The sequence below is a fragment of the Pan troglodytes genome, chromosome 3 (genome assembly GCF_028858775.2).
Source record: "Pan troglodytes isolate AG18354 chromosome 3, NHGRI_mPanTro3-v2.0_pri, whole genome shotgun sequence".
NCBI classification, from domain to species: domain Eukaryota; kingdom Metazoa; phylum Chordata; class Mammalia; order Primates; family Hominidae; genus Pan; species Pan troglodytes.
The window spans coordinates 67,104,109-67,125,047 of NC_072401.2; positions in this window are offsets into that span (position 1 = coordinate 67,104,109).

Here is a 20,939-nt window from a genome sequence, read left to right on the forward strand (position 1 = left end):
TGATAGCAATTAACATTCCCCTAACCCCATGGTGTATTCTAAATACCAGAGCACTTTACTCTAATAACACTTCAATTTAACACAGCTCTTCATGGCCATTGAGGGAAAATGACTAAATTGAATCAGGAACACACAAGCATTCCTGTGAACTAAATTAAACACAAAACACTTGATCTTCAAATTTTGTTTAACAGATGGAAGTAAAGAAAATTAGAAAAACTTAGCACTTTGGTGTTGACTGAACAATGTCATTCATTACAGTGATTAAGTATGAAAAGATGAACACACTATCACATAAATAAATTAGAGTTACTGTTCTTCACTGAACACTAACAAGATTAGCTAGACAAAATATGAAAATAATTCATTATAGCAAAACTTAAAAATAATTAAGAATAATGTAAAATAAATATTTGTGAAATGTAATTGTCACTACTGCTAGGCAAAATTGAATTTCACCATATTAATCCATTCTCACAATGCTATAAAGAACTACCTGAGACTGGGTAATTATGAAGAAAAGAAGTTTAATTGACTCACAGTTCTGTGTAAGAAGCATGGTAGGGGAAGAGCCTCAGGAAACTTACAATCATGGCAGAAGGGCAAAGGGGAAGCAAGCATCTTCTTCACATGGCCAAGCAGGAGAAAGAGGGAGTGAATGGGAACATGCCACACACTTTTAAACCATCAGATCTTGTGAGAACTCACTATCACAAGAACAGCAAGGGGGAAATCTACTCCCAAGATCTAATCACCTCCCACCAGTTCCCTCCCCCAACATTGGAAATTATAATTCAACATGAGATTTGGGTGGGGACAGAGAACCAAACCATATCATTCACACTGAAAAAAAGTTTTATTTAACCAATGAAAAAATCTAAATATTGGGACTAATTTAAAAGTAAATCTATTCTAATTACTCATTTGATGTTTGTACTTTTATTTCTCTTCTAAGAAATCCTACTGAAGATTTAACCAGTTTATATTGGAACATCTACAATGTGGGAGACTCGGCACTTCCCCCAAAAGCCTACTTTATAACTGAAAAGCAATTTGAAATAATTTCATTAGTGTGTTGATATAAATTCATTTTACTTTAATTTCCAAAAGCTTGAGCTGCTATAAACCGGGGGCTACACAGAATAAATTAAAGATAGTACACATTTGATGCCATGAAGTACACAAAAACGCCTCTGATATATAATTTACTATCTAACCTTTCTTAAATGTATTTTCACTGCAAAATTAATCAGTCAAATATGGTTCTAACTATGGCTATTTCCAGATACCGCACCTTAGGAAGAAAACATTTTCTCTACACAGGAGCATAAAATACTACAAAAATATTTATTAAACATCTCAATTTTATTATGTTTTTATCTGTTCTACTTTCTATGTTGACCTACCGTCTTAACCTACCTAAGGAAAGAATAAGGATTCTAGAGGGTTAAGAATTTAATATAAGCCTTTGAAATGAGGAAACTATAAATGTTTAAAAGAGATGATTCTTTTAAGTATTTGAGCAGAATTTCCTCATGATCTTTACCATGGCATTTGGGTTAAACTTTTTAGTTTTATTGATTCCTTTTTCTTTTCATTTTTTTCCCATTAGTGTTGTGGAGTCTTTGTTCTCTGAAATATTATTTTAACCTGGGAATAAAATCATGCATTAGTCTCTAATCCTCATGAAAATATGTGAAAGTAAGAAAATTTTTAAATCCATGTTAAATAAAACTATATTCATTTTATTAATGTATGCTGAGGCCATCCTTTTAGCTGTATCTCCAGTGATGACAAAAAATAAAAAAAAGAAAAGAAAAGAAAAATGCACTAGGATAAACATCTGTAGATGATTACTCATTTTTATAATAATAACCACTTCTCAATTTTATGCATAATATTTAGTTCTATCTAGCACAGATACTGAGACACAAAAAAATTCTACTTGTTTTTAGACATACCTCATTTGAAAATATTATACTTCAAAAAAATGTATCATAGAAAAATGAGCTGACAATTACCAGAAAGTGCAAAATGCTTAATTTCTGTATATATGTATTTTGGGAATAAATTGTCTAAATATAAAGTATTATTCTAAATAAATATTGAAAGTATCACATTAAGATTACAGGCAAAATGTGTCCTTTCTTGGAAGTAGAAATATATCTAGTAATTTTTGAATGTCCCAATGTTGAAACTGCTTATAAATTATACATAGAACCATTTCTAGTCATATCAGAAAACTGACGCACAAAGCTGATGATCATTAGTAATCAAATTATTATGTAGGAAAGAAAACTGTAGAAATAAATTCTAGAAGTCTAAATGTAAAGAAAGAATCTTCACATTTCCTTCACTCTTCATGCTTCAAATGACAAATAAATTTTTATGGAATTATATATTTCCCAAATTTTCAATCCTGGCTTAGAGGTGACTCTTTTATAGCCTTCCCATCTATGTGACTTCTAGTAACAAATTTTAACTAGATCATGTTTAATTCTATATAATACTAATTCTCACTACATTGACTGTAATCACTAGGAGATTGCTAATTTCACACATTTTATACAGATTCCCTGTTACTGGCCAATATTCTGAAATAGAGAAGAAAAAAATAGTATAACTTTGCTGCTGCTATGGAAACACACAAAAGTCACGTTCTATATGCCGCTCTGTGAAACCCACCCCTTTGCTCCATCTCAGGTGTCTTACTTTAGCTCTGTAATAATGGTGATTATCAGAAGAAATGGCTGTTACTCTGTTCCTTCTGCAACACCTTACAAACAACTCTGGTTGTATTTAATATGAAATAAATTAACCAGAAAAAAAAGACAGGTAATTTAACATCCTGTGTAGAGTTGACCTTTGAACAACACAGGTTTAATCACATAGGTGCTTATACGTAGATTTCCTTTTGCCTCTGTTATCTCTGAGACAAGACCAACCCTTCTTTTTCTTTCTCCTTAGCCTATTACTCAATGTGAAGATGATGAGGATGAAGACCTTTATGATGATCCACTTCCACTGAATGGATGGTAAATATACTTTCTCTTCCTTATGGTTTTCTTAATAACATTTTCTGTTTTCTATCTTACTTTATTGTAAGAATACAATATATAATACATATAACATACAAAACATGTATTAATTGACTATGTTATCAGTAAGGCTTCCAGTCAACAGTAGGCTATTAGTAGTTAATTTCTTGAGGAGTCAAAAGTTATATGAGGATTTTTACTGCACAGAGTTGAGTTCCCCTAACCCTTGCATTGTTCAAGGGTAAACCACACATTTCAATTTGTAGTATTCTATTTGCAAAACCAAGAAAAATGTGTACAAATATAGACTATAATGTTCCAAGTTTATTTTATATTGAAACTCATTCCTTAAAAAAGCATAATTCAAATTGTTAAACAGTTATTCCTTCCACCCAGTTCCAGTAGTGATGTAACTCTTATAGTCTACAGAGTATCTCAAATACTTTTAAATGTGTATGTACTGCATATGTAAATGCATTTAATTGAAAGGTTTACCTTGGTACTTTTGTAGGTTTTAAGAATAACCTTTTACTCATTTAAATAGAACAAATATTTATTTAATGTACACATTATGCCTAGGACTCTTTTAGACACACAATAGGGGTATAATACATTTAATGGCTATGATGCCCACAAGGAGTTTTATGGTATGTGTGTGTTTGTGTGTGTGTGTGTGTGTGTATTCACAGATAAGACAAATACTAAAGTAACACTAGGCATTGAACAATAAACCCTTAAGTTGTACATGAAAATATGTCAAAAGATGTGCTAAAAATAATAAGTTTAAAAGATAAAAAGACATATGATCATGAACTTTGTTTGGACTTCATTCCATACAACCACATCCCTAAACCTCTTCTAGCATATAAGAATACTGAGTAATCCACATAGAAACCAAACAGGCATGTTCTGCCCTGCCACAATCCCGCTTCATCTGGGCCTTTCCCATCAAGTTAAAGGCAGCTCCATCCTTCTGGTTTATCAGGCTAAAATAATAGAGTCATTTTTGCCTCCTCTCTTTTTCTCACCATCTATGTCTACCCTATGGCCAAATCTTGTTAGTTCTAATGTCAACATGCATCTGCATTCCAGTCATTTCTCACTATTCTGGATCATTGCATTACCCTCCTAACTGGTGTTCCTAATCTAGCACAACAGAGTAGCCAGAAGAGTTCTATAATACTTAACTAAGATTAAAGTATTCTTCAAATCAAAACATTCTTTAGCAACTCACTTTTCTCAAAGTAAAACTATCCAATTACCTCCCAGTACTTCTGTGACATCATTTCTACTACTCTGACCATTGTTCTAAATGATCCAGCCACACAAATCTCCTTCTTGTTTCTTGAAACAAACAATACACATTGCCTCAAGTTCTTCCCCTAAGACATCCACTTCATTTACTTCCCCCCTACTTCCAAGTTTTTGTTTTAACACAACATCACCTTGTCAGTAGGGTCTATAATGGCCATTCTATTTAACACTAAAACTTCCAGTCTTAATCTTCACTCCTTGTTGCCACTGCTGCTTTATTTTTCTACATAGCACATTTTACTTTCTGACATAATGAATTAATTACCTAGTAATTATGTCTACCATTTTTTTTCTGGCCAAGTAGAATGTAAAATCTTTGAGGCAGATTGTTTGTCAGTTGATTTCTTACACAGCAATACTAAGAGCAATGCCTAGCAATTAGCAGGTGGTGAATAAATGAATGAAATGTGCTGGTAATTAGTCTCAGCTCTGTCTTTGATACAGATGAAACTAGTAATTAAGTGAATTATAATCTATGTGAGGTAGCATTTCAGAGACAGTAGAAATTCTTTGAAAACAGTTAATTGGATTATTAAAGGGAACATGTCTGTACACAAGAAAACATATCATATTTTTGGATCAGAATACTGCTAAACGCAACCTGAGAAGTTCAGCATCAGACTTGCTCTTCTTGATGAAACAGGAAATTTCCTTGACCCCTTCATGGGCCTCAAAACAGGAGTGCTTCACTTAGCCCACAGCTCTCAACCACTTGTGAGAGGCAGAGCTTGCAGGCGAGCAGGTGCAGGAGCTGGAGTGAGTGCTTTTGGGCACTGCCAGGAACAAAACTTTGTACGGGCCCTGTGGCAGAATCTAGAGGGGAGTATCTGTGAACCCCAAATCTCCAGAGGGTGTGTGTTACACTGCTCTTTTAGCTTTGCTGTCCACTGACAGCTTAAGTGTTAAACAGCTCAGTGGGCCCTCTGTCTTTTGGCGTGAGGCAGTTTCTCTCCACCGGCAAGGGCAGAGAGTCAGTGTGACAACCTTTAGCATCCACATCCGTGGCACCCGAGCTTTTGTTCAGCATCCAGGAAAAATCAGGTCGCACAAACAAATTGAAGGGTGGTGAATACAGAGGATTTTATTGCCGATGAAAGTAGCCCTCAATGGGAAGAAGAGCTGGAAGGGGTATGGAGTGGGAAGCTGATCTTCCCCCAGAATCTGGCCTTTCCCGGCCAGACTCCTCTCTGAAGCAATACTATCAACCTGTCCCTCAGAAGGGAAGCTGCTTCTCTCCGACATCAACCAGAGGCTCTGACATCCAGCTGCTTCTCCTCTTCTCCCCTTCTCTGCTCTCTGCCAGTCGGGTCAGGAATTTTTATGGGTACAGGATGGGGGGTGGGGCGGGCAATGGGTGGTTTTCAAAAAGGCGCCATTAGAGGGGAAAAACAGAGATGTTAAGTTCTTACTTTGGGCCGTGGTCTCAGGCTTTTCAGCTTGAGAGTGGTGCTTCGCCAGGGACCTACCCTTTTCTGACTAGAATTTCTGTGCTCACTGTCCCTATCATTATTTTACTCTTTTAAAAAATTTTCTTATATTTTATACTTTGATTTTTATGAAGAAAATAATAATTATTTGAATATTATTTAATATATAGAAAAAATCAAAGTGAAGTAGTCTTAATAATTAAATGAGACAATAAGATTTAAATAGCAAAACTATAAGGTTTTAAAGAGTCATCTTAAAGAGCTCATTTTAAGGACAATTATGTAAAACACAGTTTTACATTTTTTATCTACAAGTTGTGCACAAAATGTCTCCTACATCAAACCCACCATTAAAGTCATAGGTAAATTTGCTATTTAGGGAACCCTAAAATAATTATTTTGGCAAAAAAAAATTTCAATACAATTAATTTTCTTTGTTATCTGTTCTGTTAGAATATTCTAATATCACATTTTTGTTAAGAGAGATCTACATCCCAATTTGCTATAGAAGTTTCTGATATAAAATAGAAGATTGAGTAAATTTACATAGCTAGAAAATTAGCATATAAAAGTGACTTTTTTCTCTCTGTTAAACATGTCAGGCTCATTTCTGGAGGAATTTTCTTGTCATCACATAATAGACAGCTTGCACTTGTAATATCTGAATTAACACAATATTTTAAGAAACTTACTACAATTCTATAAAACTCTTCATCCCTATACACTGAATAACTGCAACATTTTTTACATAAAATGCGTTTATAGTAAATTATAGTAGTTTCTTATATCTGTGTTTGTAGAAGCAGCACTAGTCTCATTAAACTATGATGATTTTAAAAGGCTCTTCAAACTGTGGTATTTAAGTGGTTATGTGAAGCATATGTGAAGGCTAAAATCATGGTAGGCTCATAATAAATGTGTCTATGCTCATCTCTTGGTAGATAATGCCTTCAGACACTCAGTGGCAACATAATGCCAGCACACTGTGTTGTGATAACATCCTACCAGAACTCTTGGCTTTAAAATGCTCTCCCTGCAACTTCCTTGGATGATTCTGTTTTTTAAGATAATAATGGTGATGAAAGTGGTTAAAGGGAGCCGAACAAGCTAAGGAGACCAAGATCTAAGTGCTTCTTCCATGCTTCACTGAGAAGCTTCAATTTCTCCTTAAAAGATTTTCCCGGGTTATAAAATGTGCAAGAAACACTTTAGCCTAGAATTCTGAATTCAGTTTTCTGCTTTGCATACTCATGTTACCAGCTCATAGAAATCAAAAGGCTAGGCAAACTGGAATAAGTAACTGTCTTAGTTTATTTGTTCATTGATGAGTGTGTGTTTCCACATGTGACAGAGAAGGAACACAAGGTTGAAAATGAGACCCAGAAAAAACTGAGATAATCCAGTAAAATGATAAATTACCTCTGACCATTTCAAAAGTGATTTAAAATTATTTTGGTGTAGCCTGTTGTTAATGTACATTTGGTGTCAAAATATATATTTAAATACTTCATAAAAAGAAAAACTTAGGATCTACACTATAATGGGTGAGTTTTATGTCAATTCTTATTTAAAATATTTAGTAATTTAACAAGCAGAAGCACATGAAACATGGTACAAACTCTTGAAGTATACATATCCTTTTTCTTCATTGAAATGTTTTGTCAAAAATATCAGAGGGCATTTCTTGATATGTACCTGTGTCTACTCAAACACTAACACGAATTTTGATATAGTTATGTGGAAAATTTATTTACTTTACCAGACTTTTGACATATCAAGATAAGAAGAATAACTAAATAAACAGATAGAACATTATTACCAAGTTTTCTTAATACCAAAAGCATCCATATATTTTTATTAATCCCATTTGATCCTCTAACCATATTAGGAATAATATTGTCAAGTTTCAGTTTTGATAGTTTAGAGAGATTTTTAAAAATAACTTAAAGTAAACTTGGAGAGCTCCAAAATTTGCCATGTTTTCCTTTTTGTGAAGTAATCCAATAGATAAAATAACACTGTGGCAAGAAAAACAGAATGCCCCTGAATATATCTACAAAAATAGCTGTAAGTAAATATTTTAGGGATAGATTAATAGCTTCAGTATTCTTTCTGTGGCTTCCAGATTTCAATTCAACCAGACGGTTAGAGGGGAAAAAAAAGAGATGTACAAAAAGAATATTTTGTGCATATATTTTCAATCTTAAATAAAATGAAGGTAAAGGTCTGTTAAATTTGCTCAAATGTATAACCTATTATCTTTTTTTAAATATCAAAAATGTTTTTTTATCTTTTATGTTCAAGGGTACATGTACCATTTTTTCATTCAAATGTATTTTATTTTAATTATTTAAACCCTTGATTATTTTTCACTTTTTTGATTAATTCTTGTACATTTTTAAAGACATTGGACTTATATTACTACTTTATGTAGACATTTCCATTCCAACATGGCTTTTCTCTTTTCTCTTTTCTCACAATTAATAAGAAAAATTGTAAGACATAATTATCTTCACAAATAAAACTCAGTCCTATGAATTCATATGCATTTCTATAGAATCTGTCCTAGATTTCTGGGAATATGGGTTATTTCGTTTTAAAATTGCAGTTTGAGAGTATGAAGTTTCAATTTAAATCCACTTTTCTCTTAATAGCTGTTAATAAGAGTTTCATAAATGTAGTATTACTATTGGAACAATAAAACAGTTTAAAGAAAAAACACAGGTAAAGAATCTTTGATTTCACATTCATTATAAACCATACAATAGTCCTATTTCAACTTTGTTAGCTAGTAAATTTAAGTCTAAAGAAGATGTTGTTTCAGGAATTTTGATTAAAGGTAGTAGAGTATGCTGTTTTGAGATTTCACAAACTGAACATAATTTGAACAGCCAGATATACCACTCAAAATTACAACTATATTACTCAGGAATATATTATTGAAATTATTGAAAGCTCAATTCAAAGCATCTTAGACAGTAAAGGGAATTTATTAAAAGAATACTAAATTAACTCACATTTCCACAAGCAAGGCAGTATCCAGCTTGGGTCTAGAAAACCACTATGTTTGTTTATAACTAGAACCAGAGGAAGAAATTTAATCCATGAACGAGTGAAGCTCAAAAGCTGAGAGTGGTGACCAAAAAGAGAAAGCAAGTCCAGGAGAATTCCCTCTGACCCAATATTCTCTTTGTGTTCCTTATTACTCTCCTGGCCACTTTGCTAAGTCACCTGATAAGCTCATTTTCTCAATGTGGATATCAAAAGTTGAATTGCATTAATTTTTAATTTATTTTTTATACTTCATTATCCACACTTTTCCTAGGAGAAATCATCTTTCATATTGCTTCAATTATCATCCATACTCAAATGAGCCATATATTTCTGTCTCCAGCCCAGAATACTTCAAAGTTCCATTCCTCAGTGTTCAACTTATTAATCGACATTGTGAATTCTGCATATCAAAGCCAATTCAATATCAGTAAAAGACTCTTGATGTTTTTCTATTCCAGCATGCCAAAAATAAATAAATAAATAAACAAATAAGCACAAAGTTACTGACCAGTTTTTAGTGATCTCCAAGTCAATAAATGAATTCCTCATTGGTAACCATGAAGCAAATGGAATCGTGGAATCATTCCTGACACTTCAATCTCTCTCACGTGAACCCACCACTCCTCTACCCTCACACACTTAGGTCTAAATATACAACGTATCTTTGAATATGGTCAATATGCTCCCTTAAAAAAAAAACTGTGCAATTCCTCTAAATCATTCCGTCTCTACCACCACAACTTTAGCCATCTCATGTTAACTCTCAGTTATGCTACTGAAGTAAATGACTAAAAATATTATTTGTACACATGCTTATTCCCTTCAAATAGTTCATAAGGCAGTATTTGTGATTTGCTAAAATGCAAATTTTTTCCTGAAAACACACTATGGACTTTTGCTAAAAATGTGTGATTGGTGTCCCCCCATATTTCTTAATATAAAGATAATTCCTTCCTCTTGAGTGAATGGCTATTACTGAAATTGCCAAGGAATCGCCACTTTCCCCATCTGGTTATAACATCTTACCCTGTCATCAGCAATAGCAGGGTATTGGTCCAGTTGTTTCTCGTCTACACTTATATTTGTTGGTGAGAGTTTAGTCATTTTTATTGGCTGTGAAATAGTGATTTCCTTGGATAGTTTTGGCATTTCTCTGAGGATTGATGCTATTGAGAGCATTATATCATGTGTTTCTAAATACGGCCTCTACAGACCGGCACTAGTCAGATCCTGGGGACCTCTCCACATGTACCTTGTACCATGTTCTTTTTATGCTTTGCTCTACACAACCTTTCTTTAGTTTTCTCATATAAATCATATTCCTTCTCACTATAGGTCTTCTACACTTGGCAGTCCCTCTTTCTGGAACATTCTTTTATCAACACTTTAATATTTAGTTTATTCTTACTTCTTTAAGGTCTCAGCTCAGATATGAGATCCTCGTAACCTATACATTGCCATCCTGGCTGGGTCAAATTTTCTGTTGCCATTAGCACCATGTACCACTCAGTCACAGTGACTTACCACAGTTGAGATGCTGCACATATATTGTTATTACTTAATCATTGTCTGTCTTCATTCAACACAGTGTAAATTCCACAAAGGCAGAAAATGCATTTAACATTGTTTATTATTTTATCTACAGCTCCTAGCAAAATTATCAACAATTTTTTGTACTCAGTTAATATTTATCAAATTAATAGCTAAAAGTAGAATGAATATCTACATTCTGCTATAGGATAAAAGGGCAAATAAGATTTTTTCAAAAGACCAATGCCTCCTTTAAGAGAAATTGGTTGCTAATCAGAAGAGCTGTTTCATTCTAATGCACTGGTTCAATTATTAACAGTCTCACAACAATAATCAAATTAGAATTTAAAGATTCAAAATAATCTCATTTTTGTCAGAAAGATTATGCTACACTTGCCAGTGTATTTTCCTTTTTATCTGTAATCTTATCAATTTTGTTGAGCTCTAATTTACATATATAAGATCCCCTCTTTAGGTGTAGATACACATACTATAAGTTCAAAGTGATTTGACAAAGTCGTGTAACCACTATAATAATGAAGATATAACATATTTCCTTTTTCTTTTCCAGAAAGTTCTCCTATTCTCCTTTATGGTCAGTCCCCACCCAACCAACCCACCCACACACCAGACAACCACAAATTTAATTTACACTACTACAATTTCATTGCCTCTTCTAAACATAATATAAATATAATCAAACAGTATTTACATTTTTATGGTGGCTTTTTTGTCCACATAGTGTTTTTGGCAGGGGGTATTTTTTCATTTTGTAGCATATGTCATTATTTTGTTAATTTTTAGTGCTAAGTCATAGTCCACTGTATGTATTTACCACAGTGTATTTATTCAGTCACCTACTGACAGTCATTGGGGTTATTTCAACTTTGTTTCAAGCTATTATTAATACATTTAATATAAATATTCTCCTACAAGTCTTTTTGCAGACATACGCATTTTTTCCTCTTGAGTGAAAAGCTAGTATTGAAGTTGCCAAGGAATCGCCAGTTTCCCCATCTGGTTATACCATCTTACCCTGTCATCAGCAATGGCAGAGTATTGGTCCAGTTGTTTCTCATCTACACTTATATTTGTTGGTGAGAGGTTAGTCATTTTTATTGGCTGTGAAATAGTGATTTCCTTGGGTATTTTTGGCATTTCTCTGATGATTGATGCTATTGAGAGCATTATATCCTATGAATCTTGGCCATTAATGTGTCTCTTTTCATGGAACTCTGTTCAAGTCCTTAACTCATATTTTATTTAGAGTGTTATTGATTTTTATTGATTTATAGGAATTGTTTATGTATTCTGGGTACAAGTTCTCTGTGAGATATATTATGAATATTTTCACTCAACCTGTAACTTGACTTTTAATTTTCTTAATGATATGTCTTGAAAGGAAGGTTTTTTTTTATTCCAATGAATTTCTATTTATCATTTTTCTTTTATGGTAATTGCTTTTTGTGCCCTATCTAAGAAATCATTGTTTACCTCAAAGGCATTAAGATTTTCTCATTTGTTTTCTTCTGCAGTTTGACATGCTTTGCTTTTATGCTTAGATATATTACATATATATTATATATATATCAAATTAATTTTGGTGAAATCTGTGAGGTAGAGGTCAAGGTTTCTTTTTCTTTAAGTGGATAGTCAGTTGTTCGAGCAAATATTTTTCTTGAAAAGATTTTTTTACCATAAAATTACTTTGACTCTTTTGTTGAAAATTTAATAATCACATGTACACACAAATATAAAAATAGCTCAATGCTGGCATTGCCAACTTTGCTAGCCTTCTCAGCCCTGCTTGCTTCATCAGCCAGGGAGGGACCTATCCATCTGCCATGACCGGCAGCCTTGATTATACTTCCATACAGATGCTGCCAGCCCTACAACCTCAGGAGAAGAAAATAGAAAGCAGGAAAATTGAAGAGAAGAGGAGAAATAAATATTCAAAAGAAAGGGAATAGGAAGGGACGATAAATATAAATTCCTCACTGATCTTTTTTCTCCTATCAATTACTGAAACAGTTATGTTTAACTCAACTATTAATCTGGATTCATCTTTTTTCCCTTTAGTTTTGTTAACTTGTTAATGTATGTTTTATGTACACTGGTATTCTAACACTAGGGATTCTAACACAGCCTTAAAATTGTTAAAAGTTTCCCTTTTGTTACAATGAAATGTCAGTCTCTACCTCTGATAACACTTCTTGTGTTGAAGCCTACTTCAACTGATAATAGTACATACATATGAGCTTTCTTACAGCTACTCTTTGCATTGATACATCTTTTTCCATGCATCCCTTTACTTTCAACTTATCTGTAACTTACTTGATTCATTTTTCTTTATTTTCAGTTGAATTAATTTCCTCTATTATCTTTTAGCATTTGTTCTTCGTTTATTTTATTTTACTAGTTTTATTCTGTCTAGTTATAGTGCATATTTTACCATTTCATGTAATACTAAATTAGCAATATAATTTCATTTCCACTCTTTCTTTTTTTCTAATGTTGTCATATATTTTATTTCTATGTATCTTACAAACACATTTATACAGTTTTATAATTTGGGGGATTAATAGTCACATCTCTTACAAATGTAAGAAACAGAAAGGTTGTATATATGTTTATTTAAAAATATTAATTCATGTGTGTACTTTATGGTGCTTTTTATTCTTCCTGAAAATCTGAGTTTTTATCTGGTATCATGTGCCTTCAGGCTGAAGAACTTTCTTAATAATGTCTGATAGTTCAGGTCAATTGGTAACAGATTTCCATACATTTAATTTATTTAAGTATATATTTTATCCTTAATTTTGAAGAATATTTTTACTAAATATCTGGGATGACAGTTTTTTTGTTTGTTTAACAAACACTTTAACAATGTCATTAAATTGTCTTCTGATCTCCATTGTTTCTAATGAGAATCTCGTTAGTAAATGTATCATAGTCCCATTCGTATAATGTTACTTTTTCCCCCTATTAGTGCTTTAAAAATTTTCTGTCTGTGGCTAATAATAGTTTTATTACAATGTGTATGACTATGATTTTCTTTGTATTTCTTTTACTCGGTGTTAACTATACTGCTTGGGCCTGTGGCTTCATATTTTACTCCACCTTTGGGAAATTTTAAGCCATTTTTTTAAAATATTTTTTTATTGTCCCGTAATATCTCCTCTCTTTCTGGAATTCTACTTATGCATATCTAAGCATGCATGATACTGGCCTATAAGCTACTTAGGTTTTTTTTCATATTCACCTTTTTTTATCTCCAGTGGGATAATTTCTATTGATCTGCATCCAAATTCGCAAAAAGTTTTTTTTTTCTCTGTAGTCAAATCTTTGATTAAGCTCACATGAAATTTTAAAAATTTCAGATACTGTAATTTCCTGTTCTAGAATTTCTGCTTTGTTCATTTGACTGTTGAATATCTCCACTGACATTCTCTATTCATTACTTCATTATGTCATGCTATTCTTTTTATTTCCAGAATATATTTATAATGAGTGTTTTAAAGCCTGTGTGTGCCAATTATAACAGGTGGGCCAATTATAACAGTGGTTCATACTGAAATTTGTTTCTCTTATCTTTTTACCTCAATTGAGGAATTTATTTTCCTGCATACTAATTAGTGATTACATACCTGACATTGTGTGATACACTGAGTAGAGTCTGGATTATGTGACCTTTATTTAAAGGACATTAAATTATGTTCATTAAAAGAGAGCAGTTAAATTACTAATGGATTCTCTCAAACCTTTCAGGTTTGTTCTACTTTCATTTGGTGAGATATATTTCAATTTTTCCTTAGTCCTAGGGAGTATCACTCTTTCTCCTAAAATATGGTCTTTCTCAAACATCAGCTAAGTGCGTAGGTACACAGTAAGATATCTCTACTCTGGCTAAGTAAAAAGTCCAACATTTCTCATCACAGTGCAAATGTTTCCACTTACCTCTCAGCCTTGTGGTAACTACTCTCTGGTAGGCCTTGCAGACTCTGTGTATACATATTTCAAAATTCTATTGAAAACACCGACAGTGTATCTCATACAACACCCAGGATTTCCTGCATCACAGTTCCCTTCTCTGCAATATTCTGTTCCACAAATTCCAACTTTTGCCGCAGCCCCTAATTTATGTCTGCCTCCTCACCTCGAAGTACTGTCATCTCTGCTTAGTGTCTGTCTTCACGTGCTCTGGTCTAAAATCTACTTGCAGGAAAAGTGCAGAGGCAAGCTTATAGCTGTCTCCACAGTCATTTTTTTTTTTTTACTGCATATTGGCTAATGTCCAAAAAAATTATTTTAAATATTTTGTCTAGCTTTATGATTGCATCAAAAGGGTATATCTGGTACCAGTTACTCCACCATGATTGGAAGAAGAACGACTTTTATTTATTTTTAAAGTAAAAAGTTTATAAAAATGAAGAAACTATTTTCTCCCTTATAAAATTATGAATAAATAAATAGGCACCCTATAATTTAACATTTATTTAGAAAACCATTTTGTCCATTAGATCCCCATTTAAAAAATATTTTATAAAAATTTTCAGAAAAAATAATTAAAATCATTACATAATTAATATTAGTATAATAATTTACCAATTGTTAATATTTTTTCATTTTTGCTGTTTCGGGTCAAAAAATGTTATAGATAGACAGATATAGATTTACCAGCTTGTGTTTAAATTCTTATAAATGGAGTCTCCAAAACTGATTCCAATAATCTTTTAACATATTACAGTTATACTACTGTGTCCCGAAATCATTACTTTTGCTTGGCTAGTAATATATCCTCTATGAAGAAAAATAGTAAGAAATACATCTGGAAATTACAATGTGATAAGCTACTTGAGGGTCTTTCATGCTTTCTAAATTATTTGTATTTTATTTATTTATGTATTTATTTATTTTTTGAGACGGAGTCTAGCTCTGTCACCAGGCTGGAGTGCAGTGGCACGATCTCTGTTCACTGCAACCTCTGCCTCCTGGGTTCAAGGGAGTCTCCTGCCTCAGCCTCCCAAGTATCTGGGACTACAGGTGTGCACCAACACGCCCAGCTAATTTTTGTATTTTTAGTGGAGACAGGACTTCACCACATTTGCCAGGATGGTCTCGATCTCCTGACCTCATGATCTGCCAGCCTCAGCCTCCCAAAGTGTTGGAATTACAGGCGTGACCCACCACGCCTGGCCTACATTTTATTTTGTATCTAATAATAAACTGTTTTTGCTTTAAATAGAATTTCCTTTTAATTACAGTCATAGTTTAGAATAATTTCTTTGACAGTACTATGCAATTTTGATTATAAAGTTTAGAGAAAGCTTTAAAAAATCATAATACATACAACATAGGACAAAAGAATAGCTCATTAGCTGTAATCAGTGTGAATTCTGTAAAATGTTGATCTCATATTTTGGTGTGAGATCTATGTCAGCTCCAAACAAATATGAAAAGAGGTGAAGAAAATTTTATTTGTTAAAAAACAAAGAAATACATATTTAAATGAATAAACTGGTTATTATTTTTATTATTATTATACTTTAAGTTTTAGGGTACATGTGCACAATGTGCAGGTTAGTTACATATGTATACATGTGCCATGCTGGTGTACTGCACCCATTAACTCATCATTTAGCATTAGGTATATCTCCTAATGCTATCCCTCCCCCGTCTCCCGACCCCACAACAGTCCCCAGAGTGTGATGTTCCCCTTCCTGTGTCCATGTGTTCTCATTGTTCAATTCCCATCTATGAGTGAGAACATGTGGTGTTTGGTTTTTTGTCCTTGCGATAGTTTACTGAGAATGATGATTTCCAATTTCATCCATGTCCCTACAAAGGACATGAACTCATCATTTTTTACGGCTGCATAGTATTCCATGGTGTATATGTGCCACATTTTCTTAATCCAGTCTATCATTGTTGGACATTTGGGTTGGTTCCAAGTCTTTGCTATTGTGAATAGTGCCGCAATAAACATACGTGTGCATGTGTCTTTATAGCAGCATGATTTATAGTCCTTTGGGTATATACCCAGTAATGGGATGGCTGGGTCAAATGGTATTTCTAGTTCTAGATCCCTGAGGAATCGCCACACTGACTTCCACAATGGTTGAACTAGTTTACAGTCTCACCAACAGTGTAAAAGTGTTCCTATTTCTCCACATCCTCTCCAGCACCTGTTGTTTCCTGACTTTTTAATGATCACCATTCTAACTGGTGTGAGATGGTATCTCATTGTGGTTTTGATTTGCATTTCTCTGATGGCCAGTGATGATGAGCATTTTTTCATGTGTCTTTTGGCTGCATAAATGTCTTCTTTTGAGAAGTGTCTGTTCATATCCTTTGCCCACTTTTTGATGGGGTTGTTTGTTTTTTTCTTGTAAATTTGTTTGAGTTCATCATAGATTCTGGATATTAGCCCTTTGTCAGATGAGTAGGTTGCGAAAATTTTCCCTCATTCTGTAGGTTGTCTGTTCACTCTGATGGTAGTTTCTTTTGCTGTGCAGAAGCTCTTTAGTTTAATTAGATACCATTGTGAATTTTGTCTTTTGTTGCCATTGCTTCTGGTGTTTTAGACATGAAGTCCTTGCCCATGCCTATGTCCTGAATGGTATTGCCTAGGTTTTCTTCTAGGGTTTGTATGGTTTTAGGTCTAACATTTAAGTCTTTAATCCATCTTGAATTAATTTTTGTATAAGGTGTAAGGAAGGGATCCAGTTTCAGCTTTCTACATCTGGCTAGCCAGTTTTCCCAACACCATTTATTAAGTAGGGAATCCTTTCCCCATTGCTTGTTTTTCTCAGGTTTGTCAAAGATCAGATAGTTGTAGATATACGGTGTTATTTCTGAGGGCTCTGTTCTGTTCCATTGATCTATATCTCTGTTTGGTACCAGTATCATGCTGTTTTGGTTACTGTAGCCTTGTAGTATAGTTTGAAGTCAGGTAGCGTGATGCCTCCAGCTTTGTTCTTTTGGCTTAGGATTGACTTGGTGATGCAGGCTCTTTTTTGGTTCCATATGAACTTTAAAGTAGTTTTTTCCAATTCTGTGAAGAAAGTCGTTGGTAGCTTGATGGGGATGGCATTGAATCTATAAATTACTTTGGGCGGTATGGCCATTTTCACGATATTGATTCTTCCTACCCATTAGCATGGAATGTTCTTCCATTTGTTTGTATCCTCTTTTATTTCCTTGAGCAGTGGTTTGTAGTTCTCCTTGAAGAGGTCCTTCATATCCCTTGTAAGTTGGATTCCTACGTATTTTATTCTCTTTGAAGCAATTATGAATGGGAGTTCACTCATGATTTGGCTCTCTGTTTGTCTGTTATTGGTGTATAAGAATGCTTGTGATTTTTGTACATTGATTTTGTATCCTGAGACTTTGCTGAAGTTGCTTATCAGCTTAAGGAGATTTTGGGCTGAGACAATGGGGTTTTCTACATATACAATCATGTCGTCTGCAAACAGGGACAATTTGACTTCCTCTTTTCCTAATCGAATACGCTTTATTTCCTTCTCCTGCCTAATTGCCCTGGCCAGAACTTCCAACACTATGTTGAATAGGAGTGGTGAGAGAGGGCATCCCTGTCTTGTGCCAGTTTTCAAAGGGAATGCTTCCAGTTTTTGCCCATTCAGTATGATATTGGCTGTGGGTTTGTCATAGATAGCTCTTATTATTTTGAGATACGTCCCATCAATACCTAATTTATTGAGAGTTTTTACCATGAAGCGTTGTTGAATTTTGTCAAAGGCCTTTTCTGCATCTATTGAGATAATCATGTGGTTTTTGTCTTTGGTTCTGTTTATACGTTGGATTACATTTATTGATTTGTGTATATTGAACCAGCCTTGCATCCCAGGGATGAAGCCCACTTGATCATGGTGGATAAGCTTTTTGATGTGCTGCTGGATTTGGTAAATAAAACCCCTTACTTCTGGAATTGAAGGGAAGGTGAGAAAGGAAGAGACTAAATAATGTTAATAATTCCTTATAAGAACGTGAACGTATAACTAGATTTAATCCATGTATTCACTGTGTAATAAGCTAAATTTTAACCTTCAATTTATTTATTAGTAGTTTCAGTTTAGTGTATTGCAAGCAATAGCTCATTTAATGCCTAATACCAATAACAACAACAGAGAGTAATACATTATTAGTGGTATATCATTGACACATGATATGAATGAAATAATTTCATCCAGATGATACCCAATAGCAAGGTAGAGATATGATGTAGTCATTAATTCTTTTTTGTAAAACTTTCTCTCTCCACTGGCTTCATTACACTCACTGCACACATATGAGCAACACTTTTTTCTTTTAAAAACATGTACATGTACATGTACACGTATGAGTAAGTATACACACATACACCTTTATAATTTTGATGCTTTTTACAACCAATTTGCTGGAATTTGTTGTCTAATCTTTATTTTGTCTAGTTCCTCATCTCTACTTATTCCTCAATCCATTCCTATTAGGCCTCTAGACAGTAGGGTGTTGGAGCTGGGTCATACTGGTACTCTTTGCCAGTTGTTAAATTTTCAGGAACACTTTGAGCCTAACACAGCATTATTAAAAATAAATTAGTATATAAAGTTGCAATTAAATAAATTATATTAAAACAAAGGCAGCAGTTATTCAAAACTTATCACTTCCTAATTATCTTTCTATAAGTCATTATATTCTATGCCCTCAAAGTTGTTAGTATCTATTGTATCTGTATGGTCTAAATTTCATAGAATGGTTCCCCATAATGATTTGTATCTCCACAAAAATTGAGAGCCTCAAATCAGCCATGGAGGGAGTATTCACACCTTAGAATCTGGTAAATGCTGAAAGTCAGTTTCATGCTTTGGTTTGTGTATTGTCTTCCAGAAAAGAGGTCATTAAACAGCACCACTTCTATCAATAGGATTCTACTGACCCATTCTAATTCAACTGAATAATTATGCAGTTGCTGAATCCAAATGGATTTTTCACTCCTTAGATTTCTCAACTCCTTGGCAGTATATGATGCTGTGGTCTATCCCTACTCCATATTCACTGGCTTCTGTGAAGACTCTCTTTCCATCTGTTCCTACTACCTCTCAGGGAAAGACTCTTCTGGTCTTTATAATAGACATACTTTTGTCATCTTGCTTGTCCCTTTAAAGTGGCCACTTCCCAAGTTTCTGCTCTCTTCTCACTCTACATTCTCCCAAGATTCTATTAACTACCTCTATTGTTAATTATAATTTACATTTTATACCACTCAATGTATTTCATAATTCAGGTTTCTATTTTGAAATTCAAACCATGAGTTATATCTCTACCACTATGTAGCTTAAATGTTCAAACCTGAACTGCTCTTCTTTCGTCTCTCCAAAATTGTTTCCACTATTTCATTTCTTGGAAGATAGCATGAGGATCCACCATGTCATTCTATCTAGATATTGGTGCCATCTTAAATTCCTCCAATTTTCTAAATAACTCATCTAATGTACATTAATTCTTATACATTTTAAATAAATATACTTTTCATATACATTTTATCCTTTCTTTTCCTGTTTTAGCTCTCTTAGTTTTAACATTCATCATTTTATCAATTTGCTTATATCTCAAAAGTAATAAAACTAAAAAAGATAAAGTATTTTGATTGCAGGAGAGATTGGTCATACCTCTATTACAAAGCCTAATTAGTAATTGAGCATAACAGTTTTTTAGACCACTGAGAACAAAAATACAAGATCCTTAAGTTCAAGTGTTTATCACTTGCCTACAAATTTTCTTAAGACGAGGATTATTCTTTTATTTTATAGAGACAGGGCTTCTCCCTGCCACCGAGGGTGGAGTGAAATGACACAATCATAGCTCCCTGCAGCCTCAAACTCATGGGCTCAAATGACACTCCTGCCTCAACCTCCCAAGTAGCTGTGACTATAGATGCACACTACTATGCCAGGCTATGTATGTATGTACGTATGTATGCATGTGTGTATGTGTGTATGCATGTGTGTATGTGTGTATGTATGTACGTATTTAGTGGAGACAAGGTCTTGCTGTTTTGCCCAGGCTGGTCTTAAATTCCTGGTCAAGACATCCACCCACCTTGGCCTCCCAAAGTGCTAGGATTACAGGCGTGAGCCACTATGCCCTGGCCCAGGACAAGGATTATCTTGTTCACCAGTGTATTTCCAGAGTTTTGTTTACAGTAGTTCAAAAATACTTACTGTGTATATGAAAAGACTGAGTCATGGAATTGACAGGACTCCTGATGGAAGACACAAAGTTAAAAAGAAAAGATAGGGAAAAAATAGTGTTTCCTTTTTTATCAATTTCTATCAGGGTTATCTGTGATAATAACTGCTGCAGTCACAATTTAAATCAAGCATTCCTCCTCAGACTACAAACCTCGTGGTGTTGTATAATGCTTGTTTGTGTAATGTATATTTGGGACAGAAAACCTTTTAAAGCTAAGGGTATGTTAATAAATGTAAATCTTACATATTGAAGTTATATATATATACACACACACACACACACGCACACATTGAAGCTTAGCTTTTTTTTTAACAACTGAAAAAGT